The 18,565-nt window shown below is 44.4% G+C and overlaps 1 long non-coding RNA gene across 1 annotated transcript; it reads left to right on the top strand.

Annotated features, from left to right (window-relative positions):
• The first annotated feature begins 708 nt into the window (after positions 1-708).
• Positions 709-15,607, top strand: LOC101176099. The gene is made up of 3 exons (XR_001113806.2): positions 709-915; positions 4,919-5,079; positions 14,356-15,607. It is a non-coding gene; the product is annotated as an uncharacterized LOC101176099 (long non-coding RNA).
• The last annotated feature ends 2,958 nt before the right edge of the window (positions 15,608-18,565 follow it).

The raw sequence follows: 18,565 nt of genomic DNA, 5'->3' as shown, positions 1-18,565 counted from the left end.
TCTCTGCATCCTTCCTCAGGAGCACTGTTGGATGAGCGACCCCCGAGCCCCTCCAAACGTGCGGCGGATGGGAACTAGGGCCCTGGGCTCCTTCTCTGCCCTGGGTTTTCATCTCGCTGAATCGCAGATCTTCCGCAGGGGCCTCTGCATAGGGCCGACCCATCAAGGCGCCCATTTAACAGATGAGGCGGACAAGGCCTCAAGTGGGTAAAAGATCCTTCTATCTCCAGGCCCGGTCAAGGTCGACTCCCTTTTCTTCCAGCGAGCCTCGGCCCCTCCGCCAGAGGCTTGGGTGGGGAGGGGACAAGGAAAGGACCTTGTCTCCAAAACCCACTGGAGATGATCAGCCTCCCTCCCACCACCCCGGACCAACGCCCTCCCGCGCTGACCCCAGGCACTTCCTCCAACAGATGTGGGGGCGAGACTGGGGACCCCTCGTCCCCGCCCCCGGGCCCTCCTTCGCCCAGCGCGGCCGGCAGGTGGACAGGAAGCCACCGCACCTGGGCCGGGCCGCTCCTCGCTCCCCGCAGCCCCGGGCACCGCGGCGACCAGGCGCCTCCTACCTGCTCTGTCGAGCCCCGCTAGGCCTCCCGCCGGCACCGCCGCGCTCCCAGCCAGGGTCCCCGCCGCCGCCCGGCGCTGCCACCCTGGGATCCCGCCCCCGCCCGGGGCGTCCCGCCCCCGGCCCCGCCCCGTGCAGGTAATCCCGGGGAGGCCGGGGGCCGCGCCGGGGGTGCCAGGGTCCCGCACACTGGAGTGGCGGCGCCTCCCCGTGGTGTCCCCGCGCCTGGGTCCTTTTTGGGACTGGCTCTGGCACTCCCGGGCATCAGTCCAGTAGAGAAGTCCAGCAGGAGGCTTCCAGGTCGGACTCCTCCGAGGGGAAAGAGAGGGAAGGGGCCTCACAAACACACCCAGGTGAGCTCCAGGCACTTTGAGTAGGGTCTTTAAAGGAGCACGGCGCTAATCTGATTGAAGGTTTTGGGGGGCAGGTGGGGATTCAGACAACCACAGAACGTTAGACCGGGAGGAAACAGGCTTGGCAGCTGGCAAGCGTCAAGAACTCGGCCGCTGTAGGATCAAAGGCTCCTTCCTCCCCAGGCTGTCGGGCTTCCAGCTGTATCCCAGGAGCCCGGGGCGATATCCCTGGCAGGCAGCAGGCACTCAATCAATATCTGTAGAAAGCGGGAAGAGACCTCGGAGAGGGGGTCTCCTCTTTCAGAAACAGAGAAGCTGAGGCCCAGGAAGCAGAGGTGAGCACAAAGTCTTATAGCAGCTTAGTAACAGAATCAGGAGTGGAGGCTGGTTTCCCGGTTCTGTTTTCAATTGATTTCCAGAAAGTGATTGCATCTGGGCCGACTGCCTTGCCGCTCAGTGCCTGTGAGATGCTTTCAAACTCTCCTCAGCTAAGAACTAAGATTTTTATAGGAAAAAAACATGTATTTTTATAGGAAACTCCAAGGTAGTATGTATTTATTTATTTATCTTTGAGACAGGATCTCACTCTGTAGCCCAGGCTGGAGTGCGGTGGCACAATCTCGGCTTACTGCAACCTCTGCCTCTTGGTTCAAGCGATTCTCTTGCCTTAGCCTCCCGAGTAGCTGGGATTACAGGCACATGCCACCACACCTGGCTCATTTTTGTGTGTGTGTATGTGTATATATATATATATATATATATATATATATTTATTTATTTATTTTGGTAGAGACAGGGTTTCACCATGTTGGCCAGGATGGTCTTGAACTCTTGACTTCAAGTGATCCACCAGCCTTGGCCTCTCAAAGTGCTGGATGAGCCACCGCTCCCAACCCATTTTATTTTATGGAGACTGGGTCTTGCTCTACCGCCCCAGCTGGAGTGCAGTGGCAGGACTTTGGCTCACTGCAGCCTGTAACTCCTGGGCTCTAGCGATCCTCCCACCTTGGCCTCCCAAAGTGCTGGAATTACAGGCATGAGCCACCATGCCCAGCTGCAAGGTGGTATTAACAAATATTGATTGAGAGTATAATCCTGTAATTCTACTTTCTCATCAAAGACTTGAGACACTTGAGTATGGTCTTTAAGGAGCATGGTGCTAATCCATGGCTTCAAGAGCTTCCCTGTGGTGGGGGAGGCAGACCTGGTAACAGGGAGAGGCCACGATGTGGGGAGAGGAGTCCAGTGGGAGCCTGCTCTGGCCCTGAGGCCTGAGTTCTACAGTAAATGGCACTGGGGGGGCCACTTCAGGATGCTTCTGGAAGCTTTTCCAGGTTTGTTTGTGGGGGCAAGAGCCCTCAGTGCATGGTCTCAGGTTCAAATCCTGGCTCCACTGCTTATTACTCGCAAGATGGGAGTAGTTTCTGAATCTGTTTCTTTCTGTAAAATGAAGAGAAGGTACTTCAGTATAGTTGTGGTGAGGATTAGAAATGAGATCACACTTGTGAAGTGCCAGGTAAGTGGGAGAATGATTATGCCAAGTGGCAGGAGCTGGGAAGGGGGACTTTGATGTCTTAGATAGGTCCTTCTCTGTGGGGTTTGGTAGTCTTCAGCCTTCTGTTATCTATGGCTCAAGCCCACCTTCTGCTTTGTCCCTTAATCCAGGCTGGCTAAGCCACAGGACACCTGCCCTGTCAGAATGAGTTTGTGCACACTGACAGTCGGGAGTTTGGGAAGGGAGCTCTTCCTTGCATCAGCCCTCCCATAACCAGGGTCAGACACACCAGCCAAGCCCAGGAGGCAGAAGCACGAAAAGGCTCTTCATCGCTCAGCATATTCACTCAGTGAGTGCCACAGGGTGTTCACTACAGGCCAGGCACTTTGCGGGGTGGGGTCCTTTTCTCAGAAAATGATCAGTGGTGGCCCCTCCCTGCCCTGTAGACCTCACCTTCCAGTGGGGCTGGGGTTGGAGGGACAGATGACCCAAGCACAAAAGATGGTAACAAAATAGTGAGACCATCTGAAAAGTTCTAAAGGAAATAATAATATGGTGTCATTGATAATTATGGGTGGGAGGGCAGGGGCTCCCACAGAAACCCATCTGCCAGGGGAGGACAAGGGAACTGAGACCCAAAGGACAAGCAGGCAGGTGAGGAGGGGCTGGAGCTGGGGCCGGGGAGCACTCTAGAAGGGAGCAGGGTGGGATAGGGTGGGGGAAGCAGAAGGTTGGTTTCTGCAAAGATCCTAAGGTCAGTATAACAACCGAAGCCAGAGGTGGTTTCAGGGAGTGGACAGAATGAGGTCAGAGGCTGGCAGAGATCAGATGCGAGGTCTTACAGGTGAGAGTAAGGATTTTATTCCAAGGACTGGGGAAAGCCATGGAGGGTTTCCCCTTGCAATTAAGGAAAGCAACAGACTGGGGGTGGTGGCACACACCTGTAATCCCAGAACTTTGGGTGGCTGAGGCAGGAGGATCACTTGAGTCCAGGAGTTCAAGACTAACCCGGACAACATGGCAAGGTCCCATCTCTACAAAACAAATTTTAAAAATTAGCCGGCCATGGTGGTGCATGGCTATAGTCCCAGCTGCTTGGGAGGCTGAGGTAGGAAGGTCACTTGGGCCTGGGAGGTAGAGACTGCAGTGAGCTGAGATCGCATCACTGCACTCCAGCCTGAGTGACAGAGCTAGACCCTTTCTCCAAAAAAAGAAAAAAAAAAAAAAGGAGAAAGGGAAAAAAAAAAAAGATTTTGAAAGGAATTTAATGGAATATAAAAAAAAAGTGTGGTGATTTGGTGATTTTTCATTTTTAAAATATAGAGGATGTTTGTATATAAATCAGTTTTATTAGTCAATGAAAATTGCTTATACAATTACCCAACATCCCAGCACTTTGGGAGGCCAAGGTGGGAGGATCACCTGAGGTCAGGAGTTCGAGACCAGCCTGACCAACATGGCAAAACCCTGTCTCTACTAAAAATACAAAAAAAAAAAAAAAAAAAAATAGCTGGGCGTGGTGGCACGCACCTGTGATCCCAGCTACTCGGGAGGCTGAGGCAGGAGAATCACTTGAACCCAGGAGGCAGAGGTTGCAGTGAGCTGAGATCGCACTGCTGCACTCCAGCCTGGGTGACAGAGCGAGACTCCATGTCAAAAAGAAAAAAAAATTACCCAACAAACCACTCCAGTTTCGGATGTTACCATATGGAGTCTCAGGTGCTGGGGGATTTTAAAATAACAAAAAACGACTGCTTCCACATGGAAAATACTCACAGACAACCAGTTATCCTTCCTTTTCTTATTAGCAGAAGATGTAACTACAAACTAGCCTTTGAGCGGCTGTGTTTTCATCTCCTGGCCAGGCATGTCCAGTCTTTCATGTCTCTCCTCAAAGCCTTAATCTGCTGTTTATGGCTTTTGAGATGGTTGCTGGGGAAACCAGCCAAATGTCATGTGGGATTAGAATGCAATTTCAGGGGAGGAGACGAAGCACAGAGAATCATGAGTCCAGAGAAACCCAAGTCCACATTGTTTAATCTAGTACAGAGAGAGAGAGAGAGAGAGAGAGAGAGACAGAGAGAGAGAGGGAGAGAGAGAGACAGAGAGAGAGAGAGAGAGACAGAGAGAGAGGGAGAGAGAGACAGAGAGAGAGGGAGAGAGAGAGAGAGAGAGGGAGAGAGAGAGAGACAGAGAGGGAGAGAGAGACAGAGAGAGAGAGGGAGAGAGCGAGAGAGAGAGAGAGAGAGGAGGCAAACATACCTAGGCCAATTGATTCTGAAACAATTCCCTGTCTCTCAACTAAGTAGGCAGAGAGTAGAGGGAGCAGCAAAGGCCACAAGACACAGGCCAAGGTTCTAAATGACCTATAGGGCTCATAGTGCAGTGTGTCACGTGGCTGTTTCCAGATGGACATGCGCTGGGTGGACGTGAAGTGCAGAGGAGGACCAGTGCCCTTTCCCACGCGCTGCTGTCCTGCATGTGGTCTAATTCCCATCTTACCTCTAGGAGCATCTGGCGATGGAGGATGAGAAGACAAGAGAGTGATGGGTGTGGAGTCAGGGGTCTAATCTCTCTGCGAGCCACCTGATCTCCCCGGGCTTCTGTTTTCTCATCTGTGAAATGACGGGTTGGACGGCCTTGTCTCTGAGGCCTCATCCGGTTCCACGGTAAGTCTGATAATCATGAGTGTGCCTTTAAACAGCCAGCCCAGGTCATTACCTGACAGCTTCCTCATTTTTTATGCTACATTTTTAGGAATGTACGTTAGCACAAACCATTTGTTGGTAATCGCAAGGGAAAAACTTCTATTCTCAGAATGAAAATAGGAAGCTGTAAATTAATTTAAGTCCTTCTGCCATCAGCGGAAGCCACTCCTCCTCACCTTGGCAAGGAACCTGTGCTCTCCTGGGGGCAGTCAGCCCATTCGCAGCTATCTCGGCTGCTGAGTTCTCCTCCCCTGGTACCTCGTTGGTCTATTCTACTATCACAGTCACCCTAGGAATCCCAGAGTGAAAGCAGAGAAAACACACACTGAGGGAAGACGCAATCTAATGGCTACTCCGTTTACTTGCTGTGTGACTTCAGGCAGGTCTCCTAACCTCTCTGGACATGAGTTTCCTCTTCTATAATTCATTCGTTCAGTGAATATTTACCAGCAGCCTGCTATGTGCCAGGGGTGAATAAAAGAGATGACAATTCCTGCTCTGATGAAGCACGCATTCTGATGGGAGAAAAACAAGAAAAATGAAGAAGCCAGGCTGGGCGTCGTGGCTCAGACCTGTAATCCCAGTGCGGGGATTACAGGTGTGAGCCACTGCGCCCGGCATCTTTTATTTATAAAGTCAGAAAATCTAAATAAAAACATGTTATGAAATGATTTTCTTTCTTGGATCTTTAGGTGCTTAAGTAGGGAAATGGCACAAAACCAAAATAGAAGTGGCTAACCCTATTAAAAATTTAGAGTAATGATAAAATACTGTTCTTTATGTATACTGGCATGTATGATATGTCTCTTATTATGACGTGGAAGACTGGGATAATGATGTTTCACATTCAACATCAAGATCATAAGGAAGCTTTGTGGTAAATATCATGAAAGCTCTCTGTCTGAAACTCTCTGTACCAGAACTTACTTTGGGTACATTTATCAAACATGCTTAAAATTTACTTCTCGTATCTTGCCTGGAATCAGAATTGAGTGGTGAAAAAAATGAAGACCAGATAAAAATCAATGCTTACTTATTAGGCCTGTAAACTCAGACTAATTCACCAATGAATAAAATACTCTCCCCTTTTGGTCTTTATAAAATTCGTTGGGATATTGAAGTTGACTGTGATTGAAGTTCACTGTGATAGCTATTTTATTTTTGTCTGCCCTGCTTTCATTTCCCTTTCTTGGGTAAAGGCCTCGCCCATCTGGCCTCAGGGATGGGCAGGCAACCCAGTCTGACCAATGAGAATCCCACTGCAGTATGGAATCATAGAAAGAAGCTCTCTTTCCAGCTGAGTTGTTGGCTACCATGTTCTCTGCTGCGAGGGGACGTCCTTTTTGCAGTAAGAAGGAATTTGGTGCACACGCAAAGAGAGGTAGAGACAAAGACAGCTGAGAGATGAAGAAACAGTCCTTACCCTATGCCCTTCTAAGCTCTTAACAGAAGCATTTAGAGCTATACATTTTCCTCTCTACTTTAGCCCCCTTTTTCTCCTACTACATTGTACCAGGTTGGTCTATGACCAATACCATATGGCAGAAGTGATGGTCTGTCATTTCTGAGATTAGGTTATAAAAAGACTTCTTCATCTTGGGCTCTCTCTCTTTCTCTCTCTCTGATCACTGGCTCGGGGGAAGCCAGCATCCGTGTGCTGTGAGCAGGTTCTGGAGAGGCCCCTGTGGCGAGGAACTGAAGCCTCCTGCCAACTGTCATGGGAGTCAGCAGGGAAGCAGACTATCCAGCTGAAACAGGAAATTTCCCTTGACCCCTTTGTGAGCCTTTGCAACAGGGGTGCCTCACTCATCCCGCAGCTCTCAACCCCTCGTGGGACGGGAAGCACAGGTGAACAGGTGCAGGAGCCGGGGCGAGTGCTTTTGGGGACTGGTAGGAGCAAAACTCCCATGGCAGCATCTAGAGGGGAGTACCTGTGACCCCCCCCCGCCAAGAGACTGGAGGAGTGTCATAGTGAACACTCTTTTTAAAAGTTATTTATTTATTTATTTATTTAGAGACAAAGTCTTGCTCTGTCGCCAGGCTGGAGTGCAGTGGTGCGATCTCTGCTCGCTGCAACCTCTGCCTCCTGGGTTCAAGCGATTCTCCTACCTCAGCCTCCTGAGTAGCTGAGATTACAAGCCCACGCCACCACGCCCGGCTAATTTTTGTATTTTTGGTGGAGATGGGGTTTCACCATGTTGGCCAGGATGGTCTCGATCTCTTGACCTCGTGATCTGCCTGCCTCAGCCTCCCAAAGTGCTGGGATTACAGGCGTGAGCCACCGCCCCCGGCCTACAGTGAACACTCTTTTAGCTTTTGCCGTTCACAGATGGCTTAAGTGTTAAATAGCTCAGTGGGCCCTCTCTCTGCCTTTTCGCGTGAGGTGGTTGCTTTCCACCAGCGAGGGCAAAGGGTCAGTGTGACAGCCTTCTGTATCCCAAGCTCTTGTCTGGCATCCAGAAAAAAACCAGGTCACATGAACTAATTGAAGGATAGTAAATGCGGGGGATTTTATTGCTGACAGAAGTGGCTCTCAGAGGGAAGGGAAGCTGGAAAGGGGATGGAGCCGGGAGGTGGTCTTCCCCTGAAGTCTGGCCATCTCCAGTCGGACTTTTCTCCAAAGTCCCACTGTCGAGCTGTCCCTCTGAAGTCAAGCTGCTTCTTTCTGACATCCGGCTGCTTCTTCTCTTCTCCCCTTCTCTGCTCTCTGCCAGTGAAGCCTGGGTTTTTTATGGGTACAGAATGGGGATTGGGTGGGCCAGGGGTGGTTTTGGAAAGGGCCACGTTTGAATGGGAAAACAGGGATGTTCTCACTTTGGGCCATGGTTCCAGGCTTGAGGGTGGAGCTTTGCCAGGGTCCCTGTCCTTTTCAGCCTAGAATTTCTCTGCCTCCTGTCCTTATCACAGCCTTGCTGATGACTTGATGGCAACCTCTGAGAGACCCTGAGCCACCACTGTCCAGCTTAGCCACTCCCAGATTCCTGATCCTCAGAAACTGTGAGATAATGTTTTCTTGTTTTAGGCTGCTAAATTTTGGGATAATGTGTTGTGCAGCAATAGATAACTAATACACTCCTTAATGGATTTTTATTAAACCTGCAGTTTAACTGTCTCCTTTTTCTCTAGCATGAACAACTAGTTAACTTCTCTCCAGGAAAACACACCTTAAAGTGTTCAATTCATGTAACTGGAGACATCTGGAGACAGGAACGGAGCAGGAGGGCAGCTCTGTGCCCTTTCACAATAGAAGTCATTAGCACACAGTATCTAGGATTAGCAGGATGCCCAAGGGCTGCTTCTCATTTGCAAAGGAGACAAATCTCCATCCTAGACTTTCCAACAGTTGTTAGAAATATCCAATGGGATAGAATAAATAGCCTGCCAAGTAACTGAAGTTATCAAGGAAATAAGTCAGAGGAGGCTAGTCCATTTGGTCCGTAAAAAGATCTTTCTTTCACTCACAGGGCTCACTCAGTCAATTTCTGAGAAATCATTTTTGGTTTAATTTCCTCCTTTGGGGGAAGCAGCCTGGTCAAATCTCTCAGGACAGAACACTGTATAATTTCCCATCAAAGATCTCAATTATTCAAAAGATATTGAAGAAAGATAGCACCCGGCCACAAATTAACCTGATTACTTCCTTGAACCAAAAAAGAAATGGTGAATCTAGAGTTAAACCAACTACAATGCTCTTCATTTGTAGCTCAGAGAAGAATGAATGATACAGTGTATTTTTTTCCATCCATGTGGGAGTACATTTAATAAAGAATCTTCATCTACATAATGTAGTAAAGTAAAAAAGAATCTATTAACCCTTTAAAGTCTATCAAAAGGTGATACAAAGTCTCATAGTAAATCAGACTTCTCAATTATCCTTAATCAGTTATCTTGCAATTATCCTTGATCAATGTGCAATTATCTTGCACATTATCCTTGATCTGTGCAAGATGCCTCTTATGTTTGGAGGTATATGTTTAATGTGTATCTTTTTATTTGTATGTATTCTTGCAAAGTGCATTACTGTCTTTGTGTGGTCCTTCACATAATGCAAATGTTAGATACATCTTACTCCTTTTGGCACTCAGCTGTTTTCAGGATATATCCATGTGGCTGTGTATATGGCTACTCTTGCTGCATGGTTCTCCATAGCGTTCATGTTCCAGTTGCAAACACTAGTTTGTCTCCATAAGTAATGGTGCAATGAACATCCTCAACATACCTCTTTATGGCCCTGTGTGAGAATCCCTTTGGGATATTCTTGGGACATCTCTCTCTGTGTCTCATCTATCTCCAGGAGCAGAACTGCAGAGACAGAAATTTTGTTCTTATTTAGATGACCAAGGACTGCCAGTTTGTTCTTCAGAATGACTAAACTAGTCTATACTTCCACCAGTTATATGTCAGATTTCCTATATCCCCTCCCTCTGGCTATACTTGGCATTAATTGCTTTTACATTTTTGAGAATCCAATAGGTATAAATGGCATCTTGTCATTTTAATTTGTACTTTATCTGATTACTGGGTTTTAGTATTTCTTCATAGGCTCATTGTTTTCCTTTTGTGTCAATTACTTTTCATATCCTTTAGCCTGTTTTTCTATTGGGCTGCTTTTCCTCGTCAATTTGCAAAATCTCTTTGCATTTTATAGTTATTTCCCCTGTGTTAGTGTCAGAGGTGTTCAAACCAGGGTGACTCCATCTTTAATAGGGGCTCAGTAAAATGAGGCTGAGACCTACTGGGCTGCATTCCTAGGAGGTTAGGAGTACTTAGTCACAGGATATTTACAGTTAAGGGAACAAGTTAATAATGTTAATGTTAATGGGAAATAATAGACCCAGGAAATGTCCTGATGTCCCAATATCTTAAGAACAAAAGCATTTTTAGTTTAAGAATATGTTTCACTTTAAAGATAATAACATAGATGCTTGTGGAAGACAGCAATTACACAAAGATTAACAGTCCTTTGTCACAAACCTTTGTAGTAGAGCACATCTCTGCCATGATTTTTGCTTTATCTTATATATAAGCAAGCATTGTATCTTAGGCAGGCACGTTCCCCCTTGTGCTTTTGGGAACGCCCTACTCTGTTTATGGAGTATCTATTCTTTCACTCCTTTACTTTCTTTTCTTTTTTTTTTTTTTCTTGAGACACAGTTTCACTCTGTCATCCAGGCTGGAGTGCAGTGGCACAATCTCGGCTCACTGCAACAACCGCCTCCTGGGTTCAAGCGATTCTCCTGTCTCAGCCTCCCAAGTAGCTGGGACTACAGGTGCGCACCACCACGCCTGGCTAATTTTTGTATTTTTAGTAGAGACGGAGTTTCATCATGTTAGCCAGGCTGGTCTCGAACTCCTGACCTCAAATGATCCACCTGCCTCAGCTTCCCAAAGTTCTGGGATTACAGGTGTGACCCACCATGCCCAGCCCATTCCTTTACTTTCTTAATAAACTTGCTTTTACTCAGCTGGGCGCGGTGGCTCACGCCTGTAATCCCAGCACTTTGGAGGCTGAGGCCGGCGGATCACCTGAGGTCCAGAGTTCAAGACCAGCCTGACCAACATGGAGAAACCCCGTCTCTACTAAAAATACAAAATGAGCCGGGCGTGGTGGCGCATGCCTGTAATCCTAGCTACTCGGAGGGGCTGAGGCAGGAGAATCGCTTGAACCCGGGAGGTGGAGGTTGCAGTGAGCCGAGATGACACCATTGCACTTCAGCCTCGGCAACAAGAGCGAAACTCGGTCTCAAAAAAATAAAATAAATAAAAATCAATAAAATAAACTTGCTTTCACTCTACTCTGTGGGCTCATTCCGAATTCTTTCTTGCATGAGATCTAAAAACGCCCTGTAGAGGTCTGGATCAGGGCCCTTTCCGGTCACATCAGGACTGCAAATACTTCTCCCTATGTGAACATTTTCATGGCATTCTTCATTGAGCATGAATCATTGATTTTGATGTAACCAATTAGATTTCTGACCTTATAGCTTATGCTTTTAAAGTTTTATGAAGTCTCTCCCTGCTTCTAGGTCACAATGATATTCTCCCACAATTTGTTCTATTAGTAATTTTACATTCTAGATTTAGGTCTTTAACTTTTAACTTTCAGCATTTAACTTTTCCAAACATTTCGGACCACAAACTTTTCCCAAGTAACATACTTTGAAATACCTTACTGAAATATCTAATCTACAGATCGCTTGTATTTGTACTTGCTATATCTCATAAGACCTGGGGAAGCTTGGCAAGATGAGATCTTTCCTATGTGTCCAAGAATTTTAATCTTTTCTTCTTCTAGATTAGAACCACATTTTAATGTGTTCATTGAGGGCAGGAACATAGTTGTTGCTCACTCCTGCCCTTTAAACATACTTCTCAGTGATAATAGGACTCTGATACATCTGATACATACAGTGTATGCATTTAACTTGAAGCCAGTCTATTAGGTAAATTACTTAAACCTTGATTCTTGTATTTCCTATTCTGCATTAAAAATTTTGGTTTCGGCCGGGTGCGGTGGCTCATGCCTGTAATGCCAGCACTTTGGGAGGCCGAGGTGGATGGATCACCTGAGGTCAGGAGTTCAAGACCAGCCTGGCCAACATGGTGAAACTTGTTTCTACTAAAAATATAAAAATTAGCCAGGCATGATGGCATGTGCCTGCAGTCCTAGCTACTCGAGAGGCTGAGGCAGGAGAATTGCTTGAACCCGGGAGGCAGAGGTTGCAGCGAGGTGAGACTGCGCCACTGCACCCCAGCCTAGGCAAGATTGAAACTTGATCTCAAAAAACAAATTTGTGTGTGTGTGTGTTTTGCCCTAGGTTATTTGCAGTGGTTTTCCAATTTTCTGTTTTAGCCAAGGAATCCTCAGCTCAAGTGAAAACATGCTAGGACCTTTAGGTGTGCAAGGCCCCAGGAACCTGGAAGCATGGCGCCCCCTGGAGGCAGCCCCACAGAACACAGCTTGGGAAAACATCAAAGTGGAAACGTCCCCAGTGACTCAACTTCAGTTTTTTAAAAACAAAGAAGGCCAGGTGCGGTGGCTCATGCCTGTAATCTCAGCACTTTGGGAGGCCAAGGCAGGTGGACCGCCTGAGATCAGGAGTTAGAGACCAGCCTGGGCAACATAGGTTAACCCTGTCTCCACAGAAAATACAAAAATTAGCCAGGTGTGGTGGTGCACACTTGTGGTCCTAGCTACTTTGGAGACTCAGGTGGGAGGTTGGGGCTGCAGTGAACTGTGTTCATGCCACCGCACTCCAGCCTAGGCGACAGAGCAAGACCTTGTCTCAAAAACAAAACAATATCAAGAACCTTTGAATCCAAATACATTTATCCAGAAAAATTAGATTTTGGTGTAACAAAGTAGTGGAGTGTGGTAGAAAGAATGTCAAGAAACGGGTTCTAGTCCCAGGTCCATGACCATCCAGATGTGTGCATTTGGCAATGCCTCTGGGGCCACTTTCTTGTAAAGGTGTGTTGGGCGTGGGGTGGGGATGGAGGAGGAAGTGGAGGGAGGCAGGGGCAATAGAGGGGTGTGTCTGGGTCTGTTCTGCCGAGCTCCCACAGGGGTTGGAACTCAGGTCCCCATTCCTCCCCCAGCCCCTTGAAAAGGAGCAGCTTTGTTTACCTTTCTTTTTTGTAATAGTTTTATATTGGCTTTGTGTAAGATTTCATTTGAACAAAGAGCAGAGTCCTATGGCTTAAAAATAAGTATTCAAAATCCCACTGCACTAGATAACCTCTACTGTCATTTATAGTTCCACATTTTGGAGATTTTTTTTTTTTTTTTTTTTAACCAAGACAAAAAGTAAGTCTTTACCAGGAATAAATCATTTTTAACAAAAGGGGAAACCAGGGTAAAAGGCTTCTTGGGGAAGTGCTGAAAGTGCAGTGGTTATTTACAGAGTGAACAGTGACTCATCACCTTGAACTCTAGCACTGCACGGCATTAATGTTCAACAGGACTCTTGTGAAAGAACGAACATGATATTGCACTTCTCTGTCTATTAGCTAAATGTAAGTGATGCGTACTGAAAATACTACACACAAAAAAACTCAATTCAATGGACTGATTTAAAAATAGTTACTAACTTTATTTGTATTCATTTTAAAAACAGAACTTGTTACAGGTAATCACAAAGCTTCCAAAAAAAATTACATTCTGCTTTTGTCACCTTGATAGGACAAGGAATGTTTAAATGTCCTTAAAACACAGGGTAGTTAAAGTTGACAAATAACAAACTACTACAAACTATGGATTGTCACTTCAAGCACACTAAAATGTGGAATACATGTACATAAATTACTGACCAGTTTTTTGCAATACAAAGAGTATGCACTACAGCTTATAGTACCATAAAAGTAACATGCCCCAAAATATAACAGAAGATCACAAACACGTTCGGAGAAAATAATAACTTTGACTCTTGGGTTCAATTAAGATTGAAGTGAAATGATTGGGAAAGTTTTCTGAAACTTGAAGGGCACGCACATTATAGCAGAACCGTCAATCAACACTCACGTGGGGTTGAAAAGCAGCAGGAAGAATATGGCACGATAACAAGGGTAACCACCTTTCTCTCTCCTCAGTCCCCAATTTGAGTTAGAAAGACTGGGGACTAAACAGAAAACAATATTTAAAAACATGTATTATCTGCATAGATAGAAATCTTCCATTACGATGAGAGTGAACATTCGGTCAAAGCTATGCAGGAGTGCCAAGAGTCTGCAGGATATGATTCTGTTTCAAAAGGAAATATATAGGTTTACATCCAGACAGACCACATAACAAATTTAGTGAAAGATCTTTACACTGTTATTTAAGTGGGTAGAGACGCTGACTCAGCCCCAGGTTAATTCTTGACCTTGGCTAAAAACTCTACTTTGAACGTGATGATTTTTATAATCTTTGTCAGTGAACCCAGCAGTTGTTGCTTTCAGTTGTCTTATGGATTGTACATTTGGTAACAAGAAAACAGTCTCCAAATGATTAACATTTTCCCCTGATTCACAATGAAACAATGGCATTCTGATGAAGATGATCCATATACCGAGGGGAGTTTAAAAGACAAATAAGTATTTAGCGAATTGTAGGATAAGGTTCATAAATCTTTTAAAACTTTTTAAATAGTGAGTTTCTGTAACATGGACTTACAGCTCCAGCTAGGAAGCAACTATTGCCCCATCTTTTGTTCCTTTACATTGTCACCCCAATTATAAATAATTTGTTTCTTTTAGTACAGGAAGATACAAATGCAAATGTGCAAAAAAAGGAAGAAGGAAAGATGGACCAAGTTCACCTGTTTGGTACGTACGAGGTCCACAGCTCTGCAGAAAGGGGAGAAACCCAGTAGACAGAGGGCCTGATGCACCACAGGACTGAATACATCTTCCATTGCTTAATTATGTGTGAGACTTTCCCTTTTAAAATAAATCCATGGTCTGTGAAATAGTCTGTATAAAAATATGAAGCCTTGAATAGGTCAGTCATAGTAGTTCCATCTTTAATAGAACTCAATTTTACAAGCATGGAGTGAGAGTATCATTCCACTGCAAACTCTTTTATTTCCACAACATATTAGATCTCATTCTGCTTCAGTAGAGTTACCTCTTAAGTACGACTATTAATCATTTCATTAATATGAAAATCTGGGAAAGCTCACATAAAATACCAACATAATTGCTGGCTACCAAGATAAAATTATTTAGGCAGATTCCAACCCCAGTGGTTCAATGATAACAAAACCACAAAACATGGGACATCAAATTCATTAACTAAAATTATTAAGTCACCTCTTCCATCTGATGATGAGATTTTTCTTATTCACTGTTTCCCATCAGGGAAAATAGAATCCTCCCACGTCATGCCTTGTTTTTTTTTTTTTTTTTTTTTTTTTTTTTTTTTCTGATGCCAGGAATTAGCATTCATTGCCTCTTTAAGAGGCCAATGCAAAAAAAGGTACAGAAAGCCCTAGCCCAGGAGTTGGGATTGCCAGTTCTAGTCCCTGGGTTGCCTTGCTGGGGGTGCCTAAGTCAGTGTCATAATCTGTTTTTCTAATCTATGTAACATGGGGATAGAGTATATGATTTCCAAGGTCACTTTCACCTCTGTGATTGAGCCTCTAAGAATGCCAAATCTTTTCACTTCGTAATCATGACATTTTTAAAAGATGGAGTTAATATGAATGGGAAACTTTTTTTTTTTTTTTTTTTTTGAGCCAGGGACTTGCTGTTTTGCCCAGGCTGGTCTTGAACTCCTGAACTCAAGTGATCCTCTCATCTCAGCCTCTCAAATAGCTGAGACTACAGGCACGCACCACTGCACCTGGCTAAAGACTATATTCTTAAAGAATGAAAGTACTGCACTTCACCCTCTATCTCCTGGTATCTCTTCAATTCAAACACACCATAAATAACTACAATATTTTATTTAAGGCCAGGTGCGGTAGCTCACACCTGTAATCCTAGCACTTTGGGAGGCCGAGGAAGGCAGATCACTAGGTCAAGAGATCGAGACCATCCTGGCTAACATGGTGAAACCCCGTCTCTACTAAAAAAAAAAAAAAAAAAAAAAAAAAAAAAAAAAAAAAAAAAAAAAAAAAATACAAAAAATTAGCCAGGTGTGGGAGCGGGCGCCTGTAGTCCCAGCTACTTGGGAGGCTGAGGCAGGAGAATGGGGTGAACCCGGGAGGCGGAGCTTGCAGGGAGCCGAGATCACGCGGCCGCACTCCAGCCTGGGCAACAGAGTGAGACTCTGTCTTAAAATAAATAAATAAATAAATAAATAAAAATAAAAAATATTTTATTTAAACCTTTATGTTGAACTTAAAAGTTCCTTGAAGCTTTTTTTGGCTCTTAATTACTGGTATGTTTTTGAGTATAACATTTTGAAGAAGCAGAATGTGAACAGACTAATTTGCTTTCCAGCTGAGTTTTAGTTCTGGAAGGCAATGGAACTGTTCCTATCCATTTCTGCCTCTTAGTACCTTAAACCTCAGAGATGCTAACTAGTACCCTTTTTACATGGATTTATCTTTGGTTTCATCAGATGGATGTGCTACAAAAATCTAGAACCTAAGAGCCAATGCAGTGTAGGTTCTGTGACTATCCTTGTTAAGTGTGACAGTTTTCTAATCCTTCACAAATGTTTTTTTCCCAACACAAAGCACCATTATCTTGCCTCACAATTTTCTACATAGTTTGATTCCCATGAAGAGGTTATGATTTCTAAAGAAAACATGACTACTATACTATCAGGGTTAAATCTTTTTTTTTGAGACGGAGTTCCGTTCTGGTTGCCCAGGCTGGAGTGCAAGGGCGTGATCTCGGCTCACCGCAACCTCCGTCTCCCGGGTTCAGGCAATTCTCCTGCCTCAGCCTCCCAAGAAGCTGGGATTACAGGCATGTGCCACCATGCCAGGCTAATTTTGTATTTCTTAAGTAGAGACGGGATTTCACCGTGTTGGTCAGGCTGGTCTTGAACTCCTGACCTCAGGTGGATCCACCCACCTCGGCCTCTTGAAGTGCTGGGAATATGGTGTGAGCCACCATAGCTGGCCTATCAGGGTTAAATCCAAGTAATAACTCAATTTCAAAAAAATTGCAGAAAAGCCTATTAAAAGAAAAAAAAACCATGAGACTTACGTCTTGTAAATTTGTTACATGAACTAGATATCAAACAGCCAAAAAAGGACAGAGGTGATAGTACCTGTTAAGATCCTGGTTCATTTCACAATATGGAAAAAGTTGATGGGTACTTAGTAGCTTTTTAAAAAAAATTCATTTTATTATATTATACTAGAAAAATGAAAATATTAATATTTTCCATTCAGAAAAGTTTAAGTGACTCCTCTCTAATTTTGGTTTAAAGTTTTCTTCAATTTATTCAAGGCTCTCAAAAAAAATAGAAAAGCACTGTAATTTGCACTGCTCGATTGTAAAATGTTTTATGTGTTAGGAATAGAATATTCTTTAATTGGCAGGCAGAGAATGAAAGCCAAGCCAAATAACAACATCTCATGGGTTTTGATCACTTAGAAAATTACAGTGAATCAATATTACCTAAAAGGAAATTCAAAAAATTCCCAATTGTTGATAATACATGTCTCCTGACATACAGGGTCCATCTTGCAATAAAAAAATGGGTACAATGCTGAGTTCAGAACTGCAGAGTAAATTTATTAGGTGGTTGCTGGCTAAAATGACAAATGATGATCTGAATTCAATACATTAAATTGCTGATAGAATTGCAAATTTCAACTGAATTTACATTGAGGCCTAGCAGTGGTAGTTGGCTACAAATGGAACGGTTTATCACCTCAGAGTATTTGAGGGCAAGGAAGATACAGAAACAAAAAATTAGGGGTATGCAACACGGTTTTTAAGTGCTCAGAAATACATTTTACCATAGTGAGAATGAAACCACATGACATGGTACTAACACTATGCAGATGTCATGGTTGAATGCCTGCGTTTTGTTGCTTCATGGTGGCAGCCGCCTTGGTTCTCGGAGCTTCCCAAGTGTGCCACACAAAGGAAACAGCACAGTGAGTGGAGGCCAGCAGACCCACCCGGCCCAAAGCAAAGCCTTCTCAGTTATGAGACTTTTCTACAGAAGGGACTTCAAAATCTAAACAGACCAGAAAGAGTTAAAAAGATCCTGCTTCTTCTTAGGAAAGTTCAAATGTACATTCTGACACCTAAGTGAGAAACAATTCTGTTTTAGGAAAAGTGCCAACTGCAATCTGGGTACAAAATTTCAACAAAAAGAAAAGTAAAACTGAATGATCTCCCCCTCATTCCCTAATTCATAGAAAAATAGTAGGTGTGACTTTTGTTTCAAAGCAAGCTGAAAAATGGTTAAATGGACAACTTATAAATGGTCTTCAGAAAACCTTATCATTACCTTTTCTAGTTGAAAGTCTACGAATGACATAAATAAATGTACAGATCATAGCCAAAAAACTCAAGAACTAGTGGTTAACACAATACTGGAAAAGGTGAAGGATAAAAACTGGTGAATGAAGGTAGTTGGGTGGTCTACAGGCTAGAACACGGTCACGAACGGCAGAATGCAGTAGCCACCTGCGATCCTAATCGTTCAAGCTTACTAGTGATACGTCCCACTTCTAAAGTGGCCATCCTTCCTAGGCAGCCATGTCTGGAGGGCGCCACGTCAGGAATGAGGGCCTGTGCATTGCTTTGTCCCAAATTCCAGATAAGAGCAACATGTGGGTGGATCTGTGTCGTAAGACTGATCCTCAAAGTGGATTTGGCATTTCTTCCCCAAAGCTAATCGAACAAATACTTGAGAACCATGATTTCTACGAATTATTCTGTATTTCAGGTTTCTTTTCCTGCAAAAAATTTCATGTATACTGAGTAACAACCTTTGATCGATTTATTAATTAGAAGCTGTTTATACCAGTAGAAAAATATCCACAAACAA

This window comes from Nomascus leucogenys, chromosome 24, assembly GCF_006542625.1.
Source record: "Nomascus leucogenys isolate Asia chromosome 24, Asia_NLE_v1, whole genome shotgun sequence".
Classification (NCBI taxonomy): Eukaryota; Metazoa; Chordata; class Mammalia; order Primates; family Hylobatidae; genus Nomascus; species Nomascus leucogenys.
The sequence above is the reverse complement of the archived record's forward strand: the minus strand, read 5'-3'. Positions and strand labels throughout refer to the sequence as shown.